Raw genomic sequence first — 23,117 nt, forward strand, 5'->3', positions numbered from 1 at the left:
TCCTAGGATTTCTTCCAAGAAAGTGATAAACTTTATATTAGTCTTGACAAAGTTTTTTGGATTTGACACCCAAAGCAAAGTCAGCAAAACCAAAAACAAATGTGGGACTTTATGAAATTAAGAAATTTCTAAACAATAAAAGTAAACCATCAACAAAATAACATACAACCTATGGAATGGAGTAATATTTGCAAATAATGTAAGGGATTAACAAGTATAGAGGGTTCTCAAAAAATTTAAAATAGAACTTCCATAGAATTCAGTAATTCCACCTCTGGTAATGTACCCAAAAGAAATGAAGATAAAATCTTGAAAAACCAACTGCACTCATGTGCATTGCAGCATTTTTCGTAATAGCCATGATATGGAAATAACCTAAATGCCTGTCAATAGACAAATGTATAAATTACCTGTCTAAATACCTAATATAGATAGACATATATCTCACATATATATAAATATTACAAATATTTAACCATGAGAAAGAAGGAAATCTTGTCATCTGCCGCAACCTGGATGAAACTTCAGTTTCAGTTCAGTTCTGTTCAGTCACTCAGTCGCATCCGACTCTTTGCGTCCCCATGACCACAGCACACCATGCCTCCCTGTCCATCACCAACTCCCAGAGTTTATTCAAACTCATCTCCATTGAGTCAGTGATGTCACCAACCATCTCATCCTCTGCCATCCCCTTCTCCTGCTGCCCTCAATCGTTCCCAGCATCAGGGTCTATTCCAATGAGTCAGTCCTTCTCATCAGGTGGCCAAAGTATTGACTTCAGCTTCAACATCAGGCCTTCAAATGAACACTAATGACTGATCTCCTTTAGGATGGACTGGTTGGATCTCCTTTCAGTCCAAGTGACTCTCAAGAGTCTTCACCAACACCACAGTTCAAAAGCATCCGTTCTTCGGTGCTCAGCTTTCTTCACAGTCCAACTCTCACATCCATACATGACTCCTGGAAAAACCATAGCCTTGACTAGATGGATCTTTGTTGGCAAAGTAATGTCTCTGCTTTTGAATATGCTATCTAGGTTGCTCATAACTTTTCTTCCAAGGAGTAAGTGTCTTTTAATTTCATGGCTGCAGTCACCATCTGCAGTGATTTTGGAGCCCCCCAGAATAAAGCCAGCCACTGTTTCCCCATCTATTTTCCATGAAGAGATGGAACTGGATGCCATGATCTTATTTTTCTGAATGTTGAGCTTTAAGCCAACTTTTCACTCTCCTCTATCATTTTCATCAAGAGGCTCTTTAGTTCTTCTTCACTTTCTGTCATAAGGGTGGTGTCATCTGCATATCTGAGGTTATTGATATTTCTCACAGCAATCTTGATTTCAGTTGTGCTTCATTCAGCTAAGCATTTCTCATGATGTACCCTGCATGTAAATTAAATAAGTAAGGTGACAATATACAGCCTTGATGAACTTCTTTTCCTGTTTGGAACCAGTCTGTTGTTCCATGTCAAGTTCTAACTGTTGCTTCCTGACCTGCATACAGATTTCTCAAGAGGCAGGTCAGGTGGGCTGGTATTCCCATCTCTTTCAGAATTTTCCACAGTTTATTGTGATCCAAACAGTCAAAGGCTTTGGCATAGTCAATAAAACAGAAATAGATTTTTTTTTTTTTCTGGAACTCTCTTGCTTTTTCGATGATCCAGCAAATGTTGGCAATTTGATGTCTGGTTCTTCTGCATTTTCTAAAACCAGCTTGAACATCTGGAAGTTCACGGTTCATGTATTGCTGAAGCCTGGCTTGGAGAATTTTGAGAATTACTTTACTAGCTTGTGAGATGAATGCAATTGTGTGGTAGTTTGAGCATTCTTTGGCATTGCCTTTCTTAGGGATTGGAATGAAAACTGACCCTTTCCAGTCCTGTGACCACTGCTGAGTTTTACAATTTTGCTGGCATATTGAGTGTGGCACTTTCACCAGCATCATCTTTTAGGATTTGAAACAGCTCAACTGGAATTCCATCACCTGTACCAGCTTTGTTCATAGTGTTGCTTCCTAAGGCCCACTTAACTTCACATTCCAGGATGTCTGGCTCTAGGTAAGTGAACACACCATTGTGATTATCTGGGTCATGAAGGTCTTTTTCGTACAATTCTTCTATGTATTCTTGCACATCTTCTTAATATCTTCTGCTTCTGTTAGGTCCATACCATTTCTGACCTTTATTCAGCCCATCTGTGCATGACATTTTCCCTTGGTAACTGTAATTTTCTTGAAGATATCTCTAGTCTTTCCCATTCTATTGTTTTCCTCTATTTCTTTGCACTGATCACTGAGGAAGGCTTTCTTCTCTCTCCTTGCTATTCTTTGGAACTCTGCATTCAAATGGGTATATCTTTCCTTTTCTCCTTTGCTTTTCGCTTCTCTTCTTTTCACAGCTATTTTTAAGGCATCCTCAGACAGCCATTTTGCCTTTTTGCATTTCTTTTCCATGGGGATGGTCTTGATCCCTGTCTTTTGTACAATGTCACAAACCTCTGTCCATAGTTCATCAGGCACTCTATCAGATCTAGTCCCTTAAATCTATTTCTCTCTTCCACTGTATACTCGTAAGGGACTTGATTTAGGTCATACCTGAGTGGTATGCTAAGAGAAGTAAAACAGAGAAATTCTGCATGTCATCTCATTTATATGAAATCTAATAATCCTGATTTCATAAAGACTAGAATGTTGGTTATGGAGGCTAAGAAGATGAGGGGAATCAAAAGCTCTGAGTCTAAGAGTACAAACTCCTAGTATTGGACAAATTCTGGGGATCTAATATGGAAACAGTGACATATTTTATTTCCTTGGGCTCTAAAATCACTGAAGTGACTGAACTCACAAAATTAAAAGACACTTGCTCCTTGGACAAAAAGCTATGACAAATCTAGATAGAGTATTACAAAGCAGAGACATCACTTTGCTGACAAAAGTCCATATAGTCAAATCTATGGTTTTTCCAGTAATCATGTTGGATGTGAGAGTTTGACCATAAAGAAGGCTGAGCAACAAAGAATTACTGCTTTCGAATTGTGCTGGAGAAGACTCTGGAGAGTCTCTTGGACAGCAAGGAGATCAAACCATTCAATCCTAAAAGAAATCAACCCTGAATATTTATTGGAAGGACTGACACTGAAGCTGCATTATTTTGGGCTCCTGATATAAAGATCTGACTCATTGGAAAACACCCTGATGCTGGAAAAGATTGAGGGCAGGAGGAAAAGGGGATGACAGAGGATGAGCTGGTTGGATAACATCACTGACTCAATGGACACGAGTTTGAGCAAACTTCAGGAGATAGTGAAGGACAGGGAAGCCTGGTGTGCTACAGTTCATGGGGTGGCAAAGAGGTAGCCATGACTTGGGGACTGAACAACACCCAATGTACAGCATGATCATTACAGTTAATAATCTGTATTAGATACTTGAATGTTGGTGAAAGAGTGAATCTTCAGTGTCCTCATTACACGCACACACACACACACACACACACACACACAATGGTAACTGTGTCAAATGATGGAAATTTTAGCTAAAGCTAGCTATGGTTGTAATCATTTTGCGATATACATGTGTACCAAATCAACACATTTTCCATCTTGTAAAATGTAACATGTTATACAATGTTACATGTCAGTTATATCTCAATAAAGCTGGAAAAGAAAAAATTAGACTTTTCAGAACTTAACAGTGCTATGGGAAATAAGAGAAAGACATGTTAAGAAAAAGCATTCAGTCTCCTACCCTCTTGAAAAACTAGCATTTATTCCAAGGAACATATTTAAAGAGTGCTAGAGATGAGATGAATCATGGTCCTCTTTTGCCTACTTAATTTTCTATTCATAATATTTTGATACTGAGTATATTTATATTGATTAAAAAACATTATATACTAACAATTCTCAAATTATCAATATAATTTTTCCCACTAAGTGCAGTATGAAAACATTTAATTTAGTAAAATTAAAAATACTTCCTCAAGGAATTTCCTCATGGTCCAGTTGTCATGGGTTCAATACCTGGTAAGGGAACTAAAATCCCACAAGCCTCATGGCATGGCCCAAAACAAAACAAAACAAAAAAACAAGCCATATCAATATGGGGATGTTAGGAAGTGACAAAACTATTTTGTTTGTACACAAAATTCATACCTGCACCTAAATAAAAGGACAAGTTGATTCAGGTTCTACATTTTCAAATTTTCATGAAATAAAAATATCATCCAGCACAAATAGCCTTTGTAGCAGCTAAATTTTGGAGAGCTAAACATTTAAATTAAGATAAATTGGAATTGATTATGACCCAAAACTCTCAGTTGTTTAAAGATTGTAAGGAGGATTTAAACTTCCAATCTATATGAATTAACACGACTTACTCTAAAATTTGGCAGTGGGGTGGGGGTGGGGGTATGAACTGCATTTCAATTTAAGTGCTGACTTACCTTTCTTCAATGAAGTATAAAATGGAATTGTAAAATACATTAATCATCTATTTTAGTCTCTCAAAGGGTAATCAACTTCAATTATTCTTGACTCTTCTGTCAATATCTAAAGATATTGCTTCAGTGCATATTCCTTTCATCTATATGACTATTTGTGTTAGTGATTATTAAAGACCTAGAATGAGCAGAAACGTTGTGTTAGGTCTTGGAAAGAGATTTCTAACTCCACCATTTACTTTCTTTTAAGAAATGTCTTGAGAAATTCATGCCACTTGCCTGGAGGCAAGCATATCTCAGTCCTGGTGAATTAAGCCCTGAATGAATTGGCCCAATTCCATTATGTTAAGTCTGAAAAATGTTGCCTTTAACCACTGAAAGGTTTATAATTTATTAAAGCCTCATGATCATACAATTCAGCCCCTTGAAATGGATCTCAGCTTGATCAATCAATTTGGGAAAACATGCTTTCTTATAGTTAAATAGAGAAAACACATTCTTTAGAATGCCTAAATTGCTGGTATGTATGCATTGTGGACATAAAAGAGATAAAATATTGAATATTCCAGTGACAAAGTACCTCCTGAAAAATATTTTTATGCAGTAATCTGCACATGGAAAAAATATTATCTGTGAAAATATAGGAAAATATAGTATGTGCATATACAAAGGAATGAGACCTTGAGGAAAACTGTAACCATAAAATGACAGTTCTTTGAATGACCCACTAGAATCCCTCATGAAAAAGGCTATTTTCCCTGTAGCTCAGACACTTCTAGTTTTATATCAGCCTGATTCTCTAGACCTAGGAAGGAAAAGATGGAAGACAAAGGAAGATGAATGTTGAGAAAAGGAGGGATTCTTTATAAGAAGGTTGGTGGCTTTACCCTCATTAAGTGAAATTGTACTGACTTCAGGAATGTCTATTAGTTCCAGAACCACCACCATTGGACAAAGTTCAAATCACTGATGCTTCAGAAAGTTAAATGATGGGATTTCCCTGGTGGTCAGGTGTTTAAGAATCCACCTACAATTCAGGGGACACAGGTTCCATTCCTGGTCCGGGAAGGTCCAATATGCAGGGAACAACTAAGTCCAGTATCACAACTACTAAGCCCATGCTCTAGACACCATGCTCCACAACAGAGACGCCCCCCACAGCGAGACGCTCACACACAGCAAACAGAGAGCAGCCTCTGCTCTCTGCAATTGGAGAAATCCTGCTGCACAGTAATTAGGATCCAGCTCATCCAAAAGAAAGAGAGAGAGAGAGAGAAAATTAAATATGAAGTCAGAGTTATCATATTGTTCTTGAAGTACATGGAAACTTTAATTGGCTTATGGAAATGCTATATACTCAAGAAGATTAAATGCAGAGAAAATTTGATAGTTTAGAAATGTTTCTGAGGGCCAGTCCTTTGCTACTTTGAGCAAGGGAGGTTGTTTTTTGTTTTGTATTTTACACTTTTAGTGTTGGGAACAAATTTTATTATGTTGCTGAGAAGGGAGAGAGGAAAATGAGACACTAACCCATAAGAACAAACACTGCTGCTGCTGCTGCTAAGTCGCTTCAGTTGTGTCCGACTCTGTGTGATACTGTAGACAGCAGCCCACCAGGCTCCCCCATCCCTGGGATTCTCCAGGCAAGAGTACTGGAGTGGGGTGTCATTGCCTTCTCTGAAGAACAAACACTAGTCTTCTCTAAAAATGTCAATCCGAGCATCTCATCTAATTCCCCAGATTATTATCTCTGCTATCTCAACTTGCTATCTCCACCTCATCATAAACACTTTTCCCCCATAACCCTGCACATAAAACACGCAAGTGCAGAAATCCAAAAGGGCACAGTCTCCATTTTGGTGCTAGGCACTGTATAAGACCTTTTAAGAAATACACATTCAGCAGAAGAGAAGTAGTCATAAATTAATAAATAAAGACAAGAAAGAATAACTGACAGGGCCCCCATGGAGGCTCATGGTAGAAATGGCTCATTATGCTGACCTCACAAACAAAGAATAAAAATCACAGTGATCCTTGAGACTGACCAAATTGCCCAGACGACATTCTGTTTTCTGTTGCCTACATTCTCAAGGCTATGAGACCACCAGATTCCTGACCTCCGGCTACATGAACACAGGACTCAACTACAGGCTAAAATTTAACCATCACTTCAGAGAATTTTGGAGAAGGCAGTGGCACCCCACTTTAGTGCTCTTGCCTGGAAAATCCCATGGACAGAGGAGCCTGGTAGGCTGCAGTCCATGGGGTCGCTAAGAATCAGACACGACTGAGCGACTTCACTTTCACTTTCATGCGTTGAAGGAAATGGCAACCCACTCCAGTATTCTTGCCTGGAGAATCCCAGGGACGGGGGAGCCTGGTGGGCTGCCGTCTATAGGGTCGCATAGAGTTGGACACGACTGAAGGGACTTAGCAGCAGCAGCAGTCAGAGAATTTTTCATTGGCAGGGTGTAAGAGAGACCCCATCAGAAAGGGAGGACACTGGTTCTTCTTAAGGGCCAGTCACCCTCTCATTTCCCTCTAATAAATTTCCCTTTTCCTGACAGCCCAGCTCGCTTTTTTTCTCTGCACTTGCCTCACAACAACATGAATGCCTATTCTGTTTGTATTAGAACCTTAGGTAAGTCACTTAATTTCTGAGTCTATTCTTTTTTTCTTCTTTAAAATAGATGTAAACTATATATTTGTTCAAATTTGATTCAAAAACACCTCAAGATTTTTCCATACATTTTACCCTTGTACCATTGCAAAGGAATCCAGTCATAATTTTTAAAAAAATCTAGTCATTGAATTTGAGTTTGCATTCTGCCTCAGCATGAAAATATGTGCATCACACTTTTCTCATTTTGCAACAAGCTCAAATATGCTTCTTTGTCAACACAGAAAAACTCATTAAGAATAGAGGCAAGTTGGAAGTCACTCTTCATTGTTTCTGAGTGAGAACATACAGATCCAATCCCTAGAAGATCCCCAAATTTACTTGCCAAAAATCAGACAATTTACTTGCCAAAAGTAAATTGTCATAAGTTGTATGCTTACTTGCTGTAAACTCATCTGATGACTTTAATATAATGAAATACATGAAGCATTTAATTTAAATGATACTTCATCTGTTAATGGTATTTGTGCCAATTTTCAATAGCTTTTGGTAGTGTTAATGTAATTTGATTTCTGAGCAATTAAGCAATGAATTTAGTACTTGCAAAATGATTAATTAGAAACTTTGGACAATGTGCCAAAAAAGTTAACTTTTCCTGCTTATGTAATTTATTTTCAAAGCATTACAGGAGACTAGTTTATACAATGTCAGGCTTGGTATTGATCTTAGAGGTTATATAGTCCAACTGCCAATTTGATATATAAACCAGGTCTACTTTTTCCCAGGTTGCTAGGTGCCCAGTATGTTACTGGAGATCAGTGCAGAAACAACTCCAAAAAGAATGAAGAGACAGAGCCAAAGCAAAAATGACACCCAGTTGTGGATGTGACTGGTAATGGAAGGAAAGTCCAATGCTGTAAAGAGTAATATTACATAAGAGCCTGCAGTGTTAGGTCCATGAAACAAGGCAAACTGAAAATGGTCAAACAAGAGATGGAAAGAATGAACATCAACATTTTAGGAATCAATGAACTAAAATGGACTGGAATGGGTGAATTTAACACAGATGACCATTGTGTCTACAACTAAGGAAAGAATCCCTTAGAAGAAATGGAGTAGCCATTATAGTCAACAAAAGAGTCCAAAATGCAGTACTTGGATGCAATCTTAAAAATGACAAAATGATCTGTTTGTTTCCAAGGCAGACCATTCAATATCACAGTAATCCAAGTCTATGCCTTGAGCAGTAATGCTGAAGAAGCTGAAGTTGAAAGGTTCTATGAAGACCTACAAGACCTTCTAGAACTAACACCCAAAAAACATGTCCTCTTCATTATAGGGGACTGGAATGCAAAAGTAGGAAATCAAAAGCTACCTGGAGTAACAGGCAAAATTGGCCATGGAGTACAAAACGAAGCAGGTCAAAGGCTAACAGAGTTTTGCCAAGAGAACCCACTGGTCTTAGCAAACACAATCTTCTAACAACACAAGAGAAGACTCTACAGAAAGACATCACCAGATGGTCAATACTAAAATCAGATTGATTATATTCTTTGCAGCCAAATATGGAGAAGTCTACACAGTCAGCAAAAACAAGACCGGGAGCTGACTGTGGCTCAGATCATGAGCTCCTTGTTGCCAAATTCAGACTTAAATTGAAGAAAGTAGGGAAAACCACTAGACCCATCCAGGTATGAGGTAAATCAAATCCCTTACAATTATACAAAAGAAGTGACAAAGAGATTCAAGGCATTAGATCTCATACAGTGCCAGAAGAACTATGGATGGAAGTTTGTGACATTGTACAGGAGGCAGTGATTAAGACCATCTCCAAGAAAAAGAAATGCAAAAATGCAAAATGGTTGTCTTACAAGGCCTCACAAATAGCTGGGAAAAGAATAGAAGCTAAAGGCAAAGGAGAAAAGGAAAGATACACCCATTTGAATGCAGAGATCCAAAGAATAGCAAGAAGAGATAAGAAAGCCTTCCTCAGTGATCAATGCAAAGAAATAGAGGAAAACAATAGAATGGGAAAGACTAGAGATCTCTTCAGGAAGATTAGGGATACCAAGGGAACATTACATGAAAAGATAAGCACAATAAGACAGAAATGGAATGGACCTAACAGAAGCAGAAGATATTAAGAACAGGTGGTTGGAATACACAGAACAATGCAGAAAAGATCTTCATGACTCAGATAACCACGATGGTGTGTTCACTCACCTAGAACCAGACATCCTGAAATGCGAAGACAAGCGGGCCTTACGAAGCATCACTACAGACAAAGCTAGTGGAGGGAATGGTATTCCAGTTGAGCTCTTTCAAATCCTAAAAGATGTGTTGTTAAAGTGCTAAACTCAATATGCCAGCAAATTTGTAAAACTCAGCAGTGGCCACAGGACTGGAAAATGTCATTTATCATTCCAATCCCGAAGAAACACAATGCCAAAGAATGTTCAAACAACTGCATAATTGCACTCATCTCACATGCCAGCAAGATAATTCTCAAGATTCTCCAAGCCAGGCTTCAACAGTATGTCAGCTGTGAAATTCCATATGTGAAACTGGATTTAGAAAAGGCAGAGGAACCAGAGATCAAATTGCTAACATGCACAAGATCATCGAAAAAGCAAGAGAGTTCCAGAAAAACATCTGTTTACTTTATTGACTATGCCAAAGCCTTTGACTGTGTGGATCACAACAAACTGTGGAAAATTCTTCAAGAGATGGGAATACCATACCACTTGACCTGCCTCCTGAGAAATATGTATACAGGTCAGGAAGCAACAGTTAGAACTGGACATAGAACAACAAACTGGTTCCAAATCAGGAAAGGAGTACCTCAAGGCTGTATATTGTCACTCTGCTTATTTAACTTATATGCAGAGTACATCATGAGAAATGCTGGGCTGGATGAAGCACAAGCCGGAATCAAATATCAGTAACTGGGAGAAATATTAGTAACCTCAGACATGCAGATAACATCACTCTTATAGCAGAAAGCCTAGAAGAACTAAAGGGCCTCTTTATGAAACTGAAAGAGGAGAGTGAAAAATTTGGCTTAAATCTCAACATTCAGAAAACGAAGATCATGGAATCTGGTCCCATCACTTCATAGCAAATAGATGGGGAAACAGTGGGAACAGTGACAGACTTCAGATGATGACAGCAACCATGAAATTAAAAGCCGCTTGCCTCTTGGAAGAAAAAGTATGACCAACCTAGATGGCACATTAAAAAGCAGAGACATTACTCTGCCGACAAAGGTCCGTCTAGTCAAGGCTATGGTTTTTCCTGTGGTCATGTATGGATGTGAGACTTGGACTATAAAGAAAGGTGAGTGCCAAAGAATGGATGCTGTTGAACTGTGGTGTTGGAGAAGACTCTTGAAAGTCCCTTGGACTGCAAGGAGATCCAACCAGTCAATCCTAAAGGAAATCAATCCTGAATATTTATTGGAAGGACTGATGTTGAAGCTGAAACTCCAATATTTTGGCCACCTGATGTGAAGAACCAACTCATTGGAAAAGACCCTGATGCTCGGAAAGATTGAATGCAGGAGGAGAAGGGGATGACAGAGGATGAGATGGTTGGATGGCATCACCGATGCTATGCACATGAGTTTGAGTAAGCTCTGGGGGTTGGTGTTGGACAGTGGAGCCTGGTGTGCTGCAGTCCATGGGTTTGCAAAGAGTCAGCCACGACTGACTGAACTGAACTGAACTGAACATTTCCCAAGGAGTTGCTTAAAAAGTTTTACCTTCCAAGGAAGATTAGTCCATTGCTGAAGGTCTAAACATTGAAACAAACAAAGAAAGCAACTAAACCACTTACATTATATATATCACATACGATGTTGCAGAAACTCTATTTGATGCTGGAAATGCAATGTTGGTTTAGTCAAAGTTCCTGATCCCAGATAACTTGCAGTCAGTCAAGTAGATTAACAGGTAAAACAGATAATCATGACTCCAGACACTAAATGTCTGATAGAGGTGTTTGTAGAACACAGTATTAATATAGAGGAGGACAGTGAAGAAAGCTGCAGGGTTGAATAAAGGCTTGTCTAAGAGCTGAGGTCTGATCTGAATCTTGATGAAGCATGAATGCCTATAATGACCTAGTGGGATATTTGCAACAGACAATTGAGTATATAGGCTTAAGTTGAAAGGTTTAGAGATCTAGACCTGGGAGTCATTAGCACACAAACAGAACTCAAAAATCATAAAAGGGACTGAAACTGCTGCATGAACATGTAGAGAATGAAGAGGAGTACACCAAGAATGGGGAGAAAGTGGACAGAAAAATGGCCTGGGAAGGAGAAGAAATTGTCAGAGGTCTTAAACCTGAAGCTACATAACATAGAGACTAAGTAGATACTTAGAGCAGCATTAGTCCGGGACCCTGAATGTTACTGAAAAGAAAGCAAACCATCAAAAAACTAGATTAATTCAGGTTTTAAGTTTAAACTGCAAAAGCAAAATGAAAGAAAAAGCCAAAATTACATAGTAAATGGGATTGTCAGTGGAACAGTAAGTGACATGGCTGGTGGGTAGGGAGGATAAGCTTAAATCCCTGAGTTGAAAAGCATATCATTAATTCTAATGTACAGCATAACTACTATAGTTAATAACACAATATCGTATAGTTGAAATTTGCTAAAAGAGTAGACTTTATGTTCTCACAAAAACAAACAGAAAAAGTGACTGTGAGAGGTGATGGATGAGCTAATTAACTTGATTGCCTTTAATCATTTGACAATGTATGTATGTATGTATGTATGAAATCATCACAGTGTACATCTTAAAACATTCTGTTTTTATATAATTTATTGGCCATATTAGGGGCATGACCTGGGTGTAGTATAAACCTTAATGATTGAGTTTTCTGTTTCTTTTTTTTTTTTTTCCCCCCGTAATGCAGTTACCTAAGTTAAGCTTTGATTGCTGAGGCATTCATTTCAAAAAGGGCTCTCTGAATAAATAGGCTGTCAACCACATAGCTAGACAAAGAACCAGGAAATGCCCCCTGCATGTGCCTCCCCCCTCCCCTTTACACACACCTAGTATATGTGGTTTTAAAGATCTTGTTTGATTTTAGCAACTGACCATTTGGGCTTCTTGTTTTTCTCTATGCTTTAAATTTCCACTCTCATGTGGGAATTATTCACCAATAAAAAGTGAACGCACAAAACCCTTATGAAACAAAGAAAAGAAAAAGAACATTGCTTATCAACTAGTTCTCAAGGATGATGTCACTAAGGAATTAAGAATGAAAACCGGGGTAGGAACTCTGTGCTTTGGAAAAACAGACCATGTGGATAGTTAGATGCATATCTCAGGAAGAATTCTAATGAACCCAGACTTTTGCATCTCCCATATGTAGAAAAGCACTATTATCATTAACTTGGAACATCCATTCTTTGTGACTAGCAATAATCTTTAACTAAAATGTATGCTGAACTACTCATATTACTTTACTAAAAATTATATTTATACTGGTTTCTCCCATATTTATTCAGAGGAATTTCCTCAGAACTACTGAGAGGCTGTCTCCTGGGGTATCAGTTCAGTTCAGTTCAGTCTTTCAGTCGTGTCCTACTGTTTGCAACCCCATGAATCGCAGCACGCCAGGCCTCCCTGTCTATCACCAACTCCCGGAGTTCACTCAAACTCATGTCCATAGAGTCAGTGATGCCATCCAGGCATCTCATCCTCTGCCGTCCCCTTCTCCTCCTGCCCCTAATCCCTCCCAGCATCAGAGTCTTTTCCAATGAGTCAACTCTTCACATGAGGTGGCCAAAGTACTGGAGTTTCAGCTTTAGCATCAGTCCCTCCAATGAACACCCAGGACTGGTCTCCTTTAGGATGGATTGGTTGGATCTCCTTGTAGTTCAAGGGACTCTCAAGAGTCTTCTCCAACACCACAGTTCAAAAGCATCAATTCTTTGGTGCTCAGCCTTCTTCACAGTCCAACTGTCACATCCATACATGACCACTGGAAAAACCATAGCCTTGACTAGATGGACCTTTGTTGGCAAAGTAATGTCTCTGCTTTTGAATATGCTATCTAGGTTGGTCATAACTTTCCTTCCAAGGAGTAAGCGTCTTTTAATTTCATGGCTGCAATCACCATCTGCAGTGATTTTGGAGCCCAGAAAAATAAAGTCTGACACTGTTTCCACTGTTTCCCCATCTATTTCCCATAAAGTGATGGGACCAGATGCCATGATCTTCGTTTTCTGAATGTTGAGCTTTAAGCCAACTTTTTCACTCTCTTCTTTCACCTTCATCAAGAGGATTTTGAGTTCCTCTTCACTTTCTGCCATAAGGGTGGTGTCATCTGCATATCTGTGGTTATTGATATTTCTCCCAGCAATCTTGATTCCAGCTTGTGTTTCTTCCAGCCCAGCGTTTCTCATGATGTACTCTGCATATAAGTTAAATAAGCAGGGTGACAATATACAGCCTTGACATACTCCTTTTCCTATTTGGAACCAGTCTGTTGTTCCATGTCCAGTTCCAACTGTTGCTTCCTGACCTGCATACAGGTTTCTCAAGAGGCATGTCAGGTGCCATCTCTTTCCGAATTTTCCACAGTTTATTGTGATTCACACAGTCAAAGGCTTTGGCATAGTCAATAAAGCAGAAATAGATGTTTTTCTGGAACTCTCTTGCTTTTTCAACGATCCAGCGGTTGTTGGCAATTTGATCTCTTGTTCTTCTGCCTTTTCTAAAACCAGCTTGAACATCTGGAATAGTCTTAGGTAAAGCTCTGAGTAGAACTTAGGTTGTTACAACTTGTATGTTGTGCATTTTTCTTTAAGTTGGAGCCTGAGAATCAATGAGGCCAACCCTTGCTGGCCCTCATGACTTCAGTCAGTCAGAGCCTGCACTGTGTCAGCACAGAATGACCTTTGCCCCGATCCTTTGATCAAATTTCCTTTTCAGCATCAAAGCACACCTAGGACTCTGTCTCTCTACAAGGAATAACTATACCTGCCCTTCACATATATGCATCCACTCTTAGCTTAAAAGATTCCAAATCTTGCTTTTGGGGGAGACTCTGCTTTGGGAAATGATTCCCTGGTAGCTAAGCTGGTAAAGAATCCACCTGCAATGCGGGAGGCCTGGGTTTAATCTTTGCATTGGGAAGATCCCCTGGAAAAGGGCATGACAACCCACTCCAGTATCTTGCCTAGAGATTCCCCATGGAGAGAGGAGCCTGGCAGGCTACAGTCCATGGAGTCACAAAGAGTCAGACACGACTGAGTGACTGAGCACACATCACAGCCTTGGGGAAAAGCTCTGGAGTTCTCCTTACTTGTTGAAAAGAATAAAATCCTCTCTTGTCTTGATCCTTAACTTGGTTGTGGTCTATGACTAGATACTTGCCAAGAGCTAAACCCAGTTTTCAGGTAACAAAACCAGCACAAAACACCTGGGCCTCTAGCAACATGACTAGGAAAGGACCTAAATGCTAGTTATAACTAATGGCAGAGTTCTGGAACTGGTATGACCCTGCATCAGAACAAGATGTCTTTTTCAAAGAAAATACTTTTAGATTTTTAGTGTAGCAACATTCTAATTTGCATCTAAAACTTGCACTCTGTGTGGGTTAAACCTTTAACAATATTGGTCAAATAACTGGGTGATTCACCTGTTTCCGTGCATTTGTGTTTTGAGCCTTACAATGTAAACAACATTAGAAACTGGATTCCAGAATTCTTCCTAGGCAGGGTATTCTTTTTGCTTTCAGAAATTCATCAATGAGTGATTGATAGAAAACAAATGATACCCTAATGCCTGAGGCATGGCTGCCAGTAAAGCATCAGAGAAGACAGTTGATAAATAAACAAAGAGGTGCACATTTGTTTTGTTAACTTTTTTTTTTCCTCCTAAGGGCTCAGGGTCGTGTCAAGATTAGAAAAGATGATAGAAAACAAGACATGATAGTGAGGATATGAAAGCATGTGCTATCGACTGATGAAGAGAGAAACCACTGGGTACATGTGAGTAAAGAGTACTTCACAGCATAGAAATTTCTAATAAACTGTTTTTCTTTTTCTTTCCTATGCAATATATGTTTTAAGTCCTGACCAAACCGTTAGCGTTTTGTTTATTTCCAGAGGCTAATGAAGGTGAAAAGACTAAGCATTTTATGTCTTTCAGACATGGTACAGAAATCCACATGGAAGGAACTGCTCAGAGGGAGAGAAGAAAGCTTTGATGGGAAAATGCATAATTTAGGGATTAAGTGTCAGGCTACCACAAGATATGACTTAGGATAGAGTTATAGGTGAAAGGTTAACTTGATTTTACCAATAGCTGATAAAGGCTATTTTATCCTAGCTCATGGGCATTTTACATTATAAGAAGAGTACTGTATATGAGTAGTTTAAATATAGATTTCAATTATTGGCAAAAGACCAAAGAATTCTTAGGTTTTGACTGGTCAAATAAACTTAAAGTGTGATTGGTCCATGACAAGTGACACACGTTTACCTGACTATCTTGCAGCAAAGTGTGGTTGTGCCAGTTTTATATTTTCCAAAGTACAACTTACATTTTTTTTGGTTTGCTTTATTTGCTTGAAACATTTCATAATATCAGTTTCAAAGACTTCTATAATTAAATTCCTCCAAGAAAAATGCCCCCAAGACTAATGGCTCAACATATGTTTATTTATATCATATATATTATAAAAACTATACTGTGAAATGGAGCAGAAACATAGTCAATGTCAAATTCACACTCTCTTATTAGACCAAGAACATATTGGTCATGTATTTAGCTAATGGTCTACCGAAGTTCCTAACTTATTTGAAACCATCAGTTCAGTCACTCAGTTGTGTCTGACTCTTTATAATGCCAGGGACTGAAGCATGCCAGGCTTCTCTATTCATCACCAACTCCAGAGTTTGCTCAAACTCATGTCCATCGACTTGGCGATACCATCCTACCACCTCATCCTCTGTTGTCCCCTTCTCCTCCTGCCTTCGATCTTTCCCACCATCAGGGTCTTTTCCAGTGAGTCAGTTCTTCGTATCAGGTGGCCAAAGTATCAGAGCTTTAGCTTCAACATCAGTCTTTCCAATGAACACCCAGGACTAATCTCCTTCAGAATAGACTGGTTGGATCTCCTTGCAATCCAAGGGACTCTCAAGAGTCTTCTCCAACACTACTGTTCAAAAGCATCAATTCTTCAGCCCTCAGCTTTCTTTATAGTCCAACTCTCACATCCATACATGACTACTGGGAAAACCTTAGCTTTGACTAGATGGACTTTGTTAGGAATGTAAGGTCTCTGCTTCTTAATATGCTGTCTAGCATATTAAGGTTGGTCATAGCTCTCCTTCCAAGGAACAAGAATATTTTAATTTCATGGTTGCAGTCACCGTTTTCAGGGATTTTGGAGTCCAAATAAATAAAGTCTGTCACTGTTTCCATTGTTTCCCCATCTGTTTGCCATGAAGTGATGGAACTGGATGCCATGATCTTAGTTTTTTGAATGTTGAGTTTTAAGTCAACTTTTCCATTCTCCTTGAGATGCTCTTTAGTTCTTCTCTTTCTATCATAAGGGTGGTATCATCTGCATATCTGAGGTTATTGATATTTCTCCTGGCAATCTTGTTTCCAGCTTGTGGTTCATCCAGTCCAGCATTTCACATGATGTATCCTGCATATAAGTTAAATTAAGCAGAGTGACAATATACAGCCTTGACGTACTCCTTTCCCAATTTGGAACCAGTCTGTTGTTCCATGTCTGGTTCTAACCGTTGCTTTTTGACCTGCACACAGATTTCTTAGAAGCCAGTTCAGGTGGTCTGGTATTCCTATCTCTTTCAGAGTTTTCCATTTGTTGTGATCCACACAGTCAAAGGCTTTGGTGTAATCAGTAAAGCAGAAGTAGATGTTTTACTGGAACTCTCTTGCCTTCTCTATGATCCAGTGCATGTTGGCAATATAATCTCTGGTTCCTCTGCCTTTTCTAAATCCAGCTTGAACATCTGGAAGTTCATGGTTCACGTACTGTTGAAACCTGGCTTGGAGAATTTTGAGCATTATGTTGCTAGCGTGTGAAATAAGTCCAGTTGTGTGGTAGTCTGAACAGTCTTTGACATTGCCTTTCTTTGGGATTGGAATGAAAACTGACCTTTTCCAGTCCTGTGGCCACTGCTGAGTTTTACCAATTTGCTGGCATATTGAGTGTAGTGCTTTAACAGCATTATCTTTTAAGATTTGAAAGAGTTCAACTGGAATTCCATCCCCTCAACTAGCTTTGTTTGTAGTGATGCTTCTTAAGGCCCACTTGACTTTGCATTCCAGGATGTCTGGCCCTAGATGAGTGATCCCACCATCGTGGTTATCTGGGTCATGAAGATCTTTTTGTATAGTTCTTCTGTGTATTCTCTCAACCTCTTCTTAATATCTTCTGCAAAGGCCAACAGAGTTCTGCCAAGAGCAAACTTTAGCAGGGCAAAGACTAACAGAGTTTTGCTTAGAGAATGAACTGGTCATAGCAAACACCCTCTTCCAACAACACAAGAGTTGACTCTACACATGGATATCACCAGATGGTCAATACCAAAATCAGATTGATTATATCCTTTGCAGCCAAAGATAATGAAGCTCTATACAGTCAGCAAAAAAAGACTGGGAACTGACTGTGGCTCAGATGATGAACTCCTTATTACAAAAAGTCAACCCTTAGTTCATGACTTCTATACCACACAGTTGCTTTTTGTCTTTTGAGCTATTTTTTAAAAGCATAACTTAGGAATTATATTCTTTGTCTTTTAGGTTTATATTTTATGAAGTCCTAACACTTCTCCAATATTTAAAGCAGAAATAATGAAGATATATCATAGTATTATTATTTTCATTAATAATTTTATTTCCAAGATGCTCCCTATATGAAATAAGCTCTCTGCACATAGCTTAGTTATCGGGATTGGGTAGAGATCAGTAATTTTTTCTAGGGATTTCTTGACAAGAAGAGGGCAGTTAAGCTGATAAATAACTTGACCGCAAAGCAATTTATCTGAACAAATATTTCGCTCGTCTGGGAAAACAGCTTACTGTTCATAGAACATTTTACTTACATATATTCCTTTTAGGGTTTCAGTTTGCTGGTGTCTGAAAGAATAAGTGAAAGTTTTAGTCTCTCGGTCCTGTCTGACTCTTTGCTACGCTATGGACTGTAGCCTGCTGGTTACCTCTGTCCATGGAATTCTCCTGGCAAGAATACTGGAGTGGGTTGCCATTCGTCCTTCAGGGGATCTTAACCCAGGGATCAAACCCATGTCTCCTTCATTGCAGGCAGATTCTTGCTGTGTCTACCAACCCTAAACTATTACATTACAAATGTTGCCCAATTGTGATGTTTTCTTCTTTAAAAAAGCTAAGTTAAGTAAGAGCTAAATTTGATTAGTCAGTAGTTTTACTGGTGGTCTTTTTTTTTTTTTTTTTTGAAGATGACAGTCATCAAACTCTAGTTATTTACATCACTATGCCTGTTACATTATTTGTCAATAGAAGTCAGTATGTTTTTTATGATTACATGACACAGTTTAAGTAATAAATTAATGACAGTTCTAAGAATATCACAGCTGTTCAATAAATATTGTCCATTATTAGTTAAAATATTAAAAGCAATCTCATTGGTCTTAGAAATACTTGGACACAAAATAAATTTAATTTCTTATAATAAAACACTGTTTCCCCTATAGAAAATTATGTTAAATGCAAATTATGTTCAACTATTTCTTAACTTCTTTTACTTTAACCTAATTATTTAAACCAGATGAGGTGACTCGATAATGTATTTTATTGAACACTAGGTGCAGTTTCCTCAGTTAGGTGATAAATTTTAAAAGGAATAAAAAAATTAACAAATATACTTTCAACCATCTTTTATGTGAGATACTCTAATGAAAGGAATGTAAACATTTCTCAGAGAGAAATAAACCTATGAAAATATGAAAACACAAATCTGATTGAAGGACAATAATATCTAGAGCAACAGAAAACAGAGTGAGAAAGAGTAACTGATAATCACCCAAGGAAAACAGATTTCTTGTTGCCCTGGTAGAATCCACCTATAAAATTAATGCAGCATTACCTTTTTATTGAACTGTTAAAATATGGCCAACATGTTTTTATTCCTTCATTAAAAGTGCTTTTATTCACAGGTTGATAGAACAAATCTGATGCAACAGTAAAGCTTTCACAAACACGTTAGAGTCTGTCTAAATTTGGCCTCTTTTTTTTTTTTTGCTTCAGTATGTTTTCACATCTGGTCAAGTCAAAACCATCTTTAGATTGTGAGGAACTACATTGCAGGAAACTAAATATAAAGTTATTTTACCTGTTAAATTTACATTCAAAACAGAAAAATGTTTCATAAAATTCTCATAATGACCAATAGAGCAAACATCCATATTCGTTAGTCACATTAGTGAATTTATTGCCTAATGTGTCACAAACATTTCTGTAAAAGCCTTCGGTTCTCTTTTATTTAAAATTTTTATTATGAGTCATATGAGAAACTTTGTCAAGTCCTATTAACAAGTTACCTGAGTTTTCAACTTAGCTAAATTTCTATCCTCAATGTGATGGGAAATGTTTGCATTTTTCCAGAGATCTTATTTATACCATTTCATGAATCACATTTCTTCAGAACTGAGTGGTGTTTTTATTGATGTCACAGACATAGCCACAGGGACTGACTTTCCAATTCTTAAATTATTTAAAAGCACACAGATGAAATATCTTTGGATGAGAATGGGTAAAATGTTTAATCAGCAGTTGGCTTCTTCCTCTTCCTCTTCTTTGTCTTCTTCCTTTTTCTCTTCCTCGTCTTCCACTTTTTCCCCCTATTCCGTTTCCCCTTCTCCTTCATTTCTGTTATCAGCACAAGCAGCTATCCTCTTAGGCCCACATTTTGACAGAGAAATCTAGACCTTTCTCATCTTAGAGTTTTATAAGGTCAAATATCAAATTTATGGAGACTAAAGCCATGTTGAAATTTGTTTGTGCATAATCAGATAATTTCACTCATTAAGCTAGTGTTTATCAAACTCTGGGCTGTGATATCAATGTAAACAGCATTAAGTACAAAATAATTAGATTATATACATCATGATAAGCAAATGGACCTACTTTAAAATATTAATGAACTTTTACTCTATTATCCATTGTGAACTCTCATCTCCATTCATGGGGATTCTGGAACTAAATTTTATAGAATCCCTTCTACACAGTTTTCCTGTTTAGAGCCTTCAATTAAGAAGCACTCAAGTGAGATTTGGAAGGTAGAAGGGACAGAAGGGCTTTCTGGTGACAGTTTATGCAGACTCACTCATAGGCTGATATTGACCTTTTGAGCATTATCGTGTTTTTAAGGATGTGGACAAATAAAATCAGTGGCAGTGGCGGCTCCTTCTGAGTGCCCAGAGCTTCACATTGTTGAAACTGTGGGTAATTATTAGTCAAATTCACTTAACCTGCCTTCACTAATCAAGCTCGTTTTAATTATTGCTACAAAAGACTTGCAGGTCTTCCAAGAGGCAGGTGTCCTAAATGATAATGTCTTAAACGATAACCTGAGATGTTTTTTAGAGATTTGGAGTCAGCTGTGTCTAGTCTGAGCTAAACTGGTTAAGATTGAAATTAAACATGCAGAAGCCTACAGATTAGTTATGCCTGTGCAGAACCATGATTATACACCTTTCCCCATGGTCCCCACGTTCCCCACACTCCCTACGTATCATAAGCGTCAGAACGTCTTCCTTCTTATTCCTTATTCCATAGATAGCCCTTTACCTTTGGGATGACAGTTTTCAGTATCCTGTCTTGCTGTTCATTCGGCGAAAGGAACCTGGTTCAGTAATATCGTCTCTGAACCAGTGAGTAACGCTAAGATTTACCAGCTTCATTCTGTCATAAAGTTGAGACTGTCGTCAGCCTTCAGTGTTTTCCTATAAAGCCCTGAGACTTGTGATGGCCTCCAGGTGAGTTCCAATGAGTTATAGTTTTAAACGTGGCTTTTTTTTTTTTTTTAATTCCACCAACACTTTCAAAGATGTATATATAAATCTAATGTTATGATTTCTCTGATGAAAACACTTTAATAGCTTTTTTGGTGTGTGTGTGTGTGTGTGTGTGTGTGTGAGTTGTATGGTGGTTGTTGGGTTTCCCTGCTGCCTGCAATGCAGGAGACCTGGGTTCAGTCCCTGGGTTGGGAAAGTTCCCTGAAGAGTTGTATGAGCTGCTTGTATAATTTGGAAATGAAGCCTTTGTTGGTTGCATTATTTGCAAATATTTTCTCCCAATCTATAGGTTGTCTTTTCCTTTTGTTGATGGTTTTCTTTGCGGTACAAAAGCTTTTAAGTTTGATTAGATCCCATTTGTTTATTTTTGTTTTTATTCTATTGCCTTGGGAGACTGACCTAAGAAAACATTGGTAAAATTTATGTCAGAGGATATTTTGCCTATGTTCTCCTTTAGAGGTTTTATGGTGTTCTGTCTTATATTCAGATGGTAAAGAATCTGCCTGCAATGCAGAAGACTTGGGTTCAATCCCCGGGTCAGAAAGATCCTCTGGAGAAGGGAATGGCAACCCACTCCAGTATTCTTGCCTAGAGAATCCTATGCATAGAGGAGCCTTGTGGGCTAAGTCTTTAAACCATTTTGAACTTACTTTTGTGTATGGTGTAAGGGTGTGTTCTAGTCTTCATTGATTTGCATGAGACTGTCCAACTTTACCAGCACCACTTGCTGAAAAGATTGTCTTTTCCCCATTGAATATCCTTTTCTCTGTTGTCAAAGATTAATTGACCATAGGTGTGTGGGTTTGGGAGAAGGCAATAGCACCCCATTCCAGTACTGTTACCAGGAAAATCCCATGGATGGAGGAGCCTGGTAGGCTGCAGTCCATGGGGTTGCTAAGAGTCGGATACGACTGAGCGACTTCACTTTCACTTTCCACTTTCATGCATTGGAGAAGGAAATGGCAACCCACTCCAGTGTTCTTGCCTGGAGAATCCCATGGATGGAAAAGCCTGGTAGGCTGCAGTCCATGGGGTCTCACAGAGTTGGACACGACTGAAGTGACTTAGTAGCAGTAGTAGTAGTAGTAGTAGTGTGGGTTTATTTACGGGCTCTCTATTCTGTCCCACTGATCCATGTGTCTATTTATGTGCCAATAACAAATGCTATTTTGATTGATATAGCTTTGCAATGTAGCTTTGCAGTATTGTGCCTCCAGGTTGCTTTGGCAATTCTGGCTCTTCTATAGTTCCATATACATTTTAGGATTATTCATTCTAGTTCAGTGAAAAGTGTCTTGGGTAATTTGATAGGATTCACCTTAAATATGTAGATTGCTATGAGAAGTTTAGCCATCATCACAGTATTAAATTTCCCAATCCAAGAGAGTGGGGTATCTTTCCATTTCTTTGAAACATCTTCAATTTCCTTTATTAATGTTTCACAGTTCTCAGCATATAAGACTTTCACCTGCTTGATGAAGTTTAGTCCTAAGTAAGTTTTTTTCCTTGATGTAATTTTAAAAGGGATTGTTTGTTTGCATTTCTTTTTTTTTTCTGAATGTATACAGGGGATGCACAAGGTTTTTGTAGTCTTTATGTGTTGTTTTTTTTTTTTTAAGTTGGAGGATAATTGGTTTACAATGTTGTGTTGGTTTCTGCTGTACAACAACATGAATCTGTTATACATATACATGTATCCCATTCCACCCTTCTAGGTCATCACAGAGCACCAAGCAGTATTCCCTGTTCTATGTAGCTATTTCTCTCTAGCTATCTATTTTAACACATGGTAGTGTCAGACTTTATTTTTTGGGGCTCCAAAATCACTGCAGATGGTGATTGCAGCCATGAAATTAAAAGACGCTTACTCCTTGGAAGGAAAGTTATGACCAACCTAGATAGCATATTCAAAAGCAGAGACATTACTTTGCCAACAAAGGTTCATCTAGTCAAGGCTATGGTTTTTCCTGTGGTCATCTATGGATGTGACAGTTGGACTGTGAAGAA

The sequence above is a fragment of the Bos javanicus genome, chromosome 28, assembly GCF_032452875.1.
Source record: "Bos javanicus breed banteng chromosome 28, ARS-OSU_banteng_1.0, whole genome shotgun sequence".
NCBI lineage: Eukaryota > Metazoa > Chordata > Mammalia > Artiodactyla > Bovidae > Bos > Bos javanicus.